The sequence below is a fragment of the Opisthocomus hoazin genome, chromosome 12 (genome assembly GCF_030867145.1).
Source record: "Opisthocomus hoazin isolate bOpiHoa1 chromosome 12, bOpiHoa1.hap1, whole genome shotgun sequence".
NCBI lineage: Eukaryota > Metazoa > Chordata > Aves > Opisthocomiformes > Opisthocomidae > Opisthocomus > Opisthocomus hoazin.
Genome location: NC_134425.1, coordinates 6,542,643 through 6,547,565, shown reverse-complemented (window position 1 = coordinate 6,547,565; position 4,923 = coordinate 6,542,643).

Sequence of the window (4,923 nt, the reverse complement as noted above, 5' to 3'; positions counted from 1 at the left end):
ACCTTACTCTATCCGGTTTAATAAACCTTTCTACTCATTTCCACAAGACCACAGGAGGCATGTTTTTATGACAGTCAATAACTAAACTACAGTGACATACATAGCAAGTTTGTCTGATTCAAGAAGCACTTCGTTCTTTTAACAGGACTTGGTGACTGCTCAGCATCTGCAAATAAACTGAATATCCTCCATTCAAGCAGTATTTCGGCCTCTCATTACCCATCCAGGGCACATGTTAGAACAGAGGTCGCACTCAACTCCATACAACTTGTACAAAGAGAGGCCCTACATCTGTGACAAGAAAAACATTGCAAGTTGATCATAAAACAAGCATAAGTGACAAAGTAAAATAATTTCTATTGATTTGCTTTCAAAAGCGGGATGCAGCCATGAAACTGTGATGCTTTGATACGCTGCACCTCAGAGCACAGCAGCTACCATGGCTTACTGAGAAGTGAGCCTCTGCAACCAGCCACCGCTTTCTCCTTCTAGACACATGGTAACAGAAGGTGTCCTGAAAAAGTCAGTGACGCAGGCTGAAGGGCCAGGGTTGTTGGCAAAGCCTACTGGCAAAACCTGTGCTTTTAACTAGGCAATCACATTACTTCATTGTGGAGCGGTTTCTAGCAGGAGTTGCTGTCAGGTGTGTTTCTATGAGGAACGAATGGTACTAACTTACAAATATTTTGTTTGCTACCAACTGCACTGAGTAGCGCAACCAAGAAAATAAATGACGGTAGAAAACAAAGCAGCCCCTGACCTGAACACTGTACGCCTCCTCCCAATGCTCTAAGGGCTGAAATAAACTCTTGACTTAAAAGTCCCACAGGCTACAGTCCTATATAACAGTCCAGATACTTCACATTTTGTACTGCTGTGTACAGTGTTACATCATGACCTCGAGTGTCACATTCTGTTCAGCAGTACTGGTTAAAAACCTGCACTCAAAACCACTGTCCCCTACCCAGAAACCTGCATGTCACCCTGGTTGAATACTAGAATAAAATCAGAACTGCTGAAAAGTAGCTGTAAGCCAGTAGTAGACAGCTGTAGCTTTACCAAACAATTCTCAGTCTTTACTATGCCTCATTTTAGAACCTAACAATGGAAGAAGTGATAGATTTTAAGCTTTTGCCCTTTTATTAATGCCAGTTCTCCATCCATAACACATACCTTTGGGTATTATTCTACAGCTATCAACACCACTGCTTCTAACAGCTTAAGCCTCGATAACTATTGGGATACTTTCACTAATGTAAGAGTCACTGAACAGTTGACTCCCAAGAGGTAGGTTTAAGCAGCCTCTAATATTCAGGATGGTAAGGGGAAGGGCTGCAACATGGATCTGAAGTACACGAGTTGTGCCAGCTTCTGCTGTGATGTACCATGGCAGCTTTCACACAGGACAGTTCAGAGCTCGCAATGCAGTGTGGCCAGCTTTGTAACATGACCTGCACATGGCTACAAGACTTCTCTATTGCTAGCAATAAAACAATATTTATTATGAAATGAAATCACCTGAGAAGCCGTTCAGAAAAACGGGAAGGTATTGACTGGCTTTTTATCCAAAGAACAATCCGCAGAAGGGAAAATTTACTCATTGTTTTAGCCTTGGCACTTCAAAGTGAAACCCAGCACAGATTTACATGCCCTAAATTAATCTTAAAATACATTGCTTGAAACACATTACTGTAGTAGAAGGAAGCAATGACTTTAAGAACTTCTAGTATTTCAGTTTCCTTAAAGGACAGGCAGTTACCTCTTCTTTAACATTACATGCATGCTCTTCAGAAATGGCATAACAATTTTTACATGCTAAGAGGGAGAAAATGAAACTGGACTTCTTTCTGAGTTGCGAAGACTCACTTCAACAGAATAAGATCCCTCTCTAGCGACATAGTTATTGTCCTTGTAAGTAGTACAGATGGTGAATTTTTTTTCTCTTCAGCATCAGTCATGCTAAAATTCCTCTTTAGTAGCAAGTTGGAAAATCCAAAAACTGCTAGACAGTTAAGAGTCAATGACCAATGAAAGAAAAATAACAGCACTTAACAGCTGATGGCTTTTATGAGCAGACTGTCCCACATTCATCTTCAAATGATCCTTTTGCACTGACATTTGTACAGTGATTCTGATTCAGAACCCCCTGCAGCAATCTTTGGCCTCATATTGCTAACTTATCGATAACAGATGAAGTGACCTCAGAAAGCAAAAAAAAAACCCAATAACCAAAACCGTAACAACTGCTGAAAAGAAAGTAACTCTGCAGGTGCTAGGGTTCTGATGGAGAGCAGATGTCATATAACAAATGTACCCATCCATAATAGCTCCAGTAAGATGCTGCTACATCCTTGCCTGTAATCTGCTTCTCAGCCCCACATCTCAAACATCTTACAACAGCATCTTTGAAAAGGAGTAAATTGACTGCTAATGCAGGAGTGGCTGGTAACTCAATGTCTAGAGAAATGTGGCATACGCGTGAGGTGAGCTAGAGGGGTAGACCTGTTCATGACATGCCAGCGAAACTACATTGGTTAGCAGCTGAGCAATCAGTCCTGGAAACACAGCGTACAGGTTTGGATTTGAAAGAAACTCCCATGGCTACTTTGACATGCTCAAATGCCAATAGCTATATTCCTGACTTCAAGATTGGTAGGATGAAAAAAAATACACCTACTTCCCTTAAGCTGAGGGCAGATCTATGTATCTGTAGTGTCTGTATTAGATATAACAAGCCAGAGGGAAATAACGGAAGTGTTAACAAAGTGTTAGCGGCTTTGCTTTTTCTTCCTTATAAGCTACTATTACTTCATGTCACCAAACCAATTCTCATACATTTGTCTGGGGCTCCACATGGAAAAAACTCATTATCCTTTGAGTCCAGCCGTTAAGAATGTAAGATTATTTTGTACTTCCATCTGCAATAAAGCATCAGCTCTTTTTGAACTATGGCCAAGTAGATGCACGTTTAATTGCCCTCATAGCTCCTCCTGTTTCAAAATAATAACATCTTTCAAAATCACTGCATTTTCAGAACTCTTTCATTTAACTATGTGACCCAGTTTCCTCAAAGTTAAAGAGCTTAACATAATGGAGAGAGGGTTCTCTTTCTCTATTCCAGCCAAGAACGGCTTGTACATATTTATAGAAGCAGCTAAATTTCACCCTGAAATCTGAATGCTAAAGGAGTTCAGAATGCTTAGAAAACCGAACAGGAGAATGAAGCCACCTTCTGACCACTGTTAAAAACATAAGTAGTGTGTCCTGTAGTAATTTGTATGGTGCAAATTTCTGGATCAATACAGTCATGTGCACATGTTCACCCTAAGGGTCTGTAAAAAAACCTAACAAAACTCACATGCTATATAAAAAAACAAAAAGCAATGTGTGAATAGTTTGTTCAGTCTCATATTCTGATACAGCTCTGATATTCTAAACTGTAGATAGCTACTTTTCAGTAAGCTTTTCACACAGGATGCTAAATATATATATACACACATAACACTGTGACCTCCATAGTGTTCATGTTCCAGGTATAAAACTTGCACAACAAACTTCAGATAGAACTTTAACAAAAATATCATGCCTCAAAAATGTGGGTTTTGGATTAGAAGTGGCATCCAGGTTCTTTACGTAATAATGCCATGCCAGGAGAAGACATGTCTTAATTAATCCAAAATATTATATGCATTTGACTCCAATCGTCCAGCTGCCTTCAACCCCCATCTCTTTTCCAGCCTGAAGTCTCCTCTGGACATGCAATTGTTCAATACCTGTGATCAACTTTCAGCATTTCTGAGGGTAAACCATAGAATTTAATTTTAAAACCTTCCACAGGAAGTACTATAAAGGCTATACATGCATGTGGTTATCCAGAATACTTACTGTAACTACTGATCCAAAAGCAAAAATTGACAATCACTCTGAAGTTATTTCCTCAGGTTGGTCAGGATGGTTCAAAGTCTCTCACCGAAAGTTTCCGATACTTTGAGTGTTCAATCCTTAGTCCTCAGCTCCCCAGTTGAGAATAAAGAAGGTATAATCAAACAATCTTCAGATTTCATTATGTATCTGCAGTGTTCCCTAGTGCATATTCAGCACTAGATCAAGCTATCCAGAGAAGGTGCAAAAAAAAACCCCAACCAACTTATATCTTGGCGTTTACCACATATTGTCCCGGTATATGCGCCAGAACGCCACCACCACAATTCCAGGGGAACTCAACTTTTCTTTAGTGGTTTCAGGAACTGAAAAACTGCTGGACACCTCTTGCTTGCAAGGGGATGACAGGATTTTTTTTTTCATCATATCTGATCAAAATCTGTAAACTAAATTTAACCATGTATGAGAAAGCTGATGACTTTTTTGGAACTATTCTTAAAAACATAATGAAGGCAACATGGCATAGTAGAGTTGCCACTGCTAACTTGGCATCACCACCACTGATGACTAGCTGCTGTATAAAAATGTCTTTGCTCTCAAGGGAGTAACAGGCAGTGAACGTACTCTCTCCTTTAACTATCAGTGTTGCAAAATTTATCATGAACAGAAGTCAAGCTTTTCTCTGCTTGCAAGATGGGTATAATAGATTCCCATAACAGGTTACCCGCTTGGAAGATGGAATTTATTCCTAATAATGAATATGAAAAAAGTGTATACAATTATGTAATTTCATTCTAGGAGAAAGGCTAATTGGACACTTACAGCTTTCTTCACTTCTGTTTCCATAAACAAGCAGGAACACTATCACTTTCAATTCCTCTGTGTAATTATTTTCTTGAAAACAGGACTGGAATTTGAGCAGACAAGGAATACATCAGAAATTACAAAACAGCATGAAATTCTGTCAAGATCATCCTTCTGCTGCTTCTGTTATCAAGGAGCACTGTTAAGTGAAGGAAGGTACACGCTGAAATATACAAG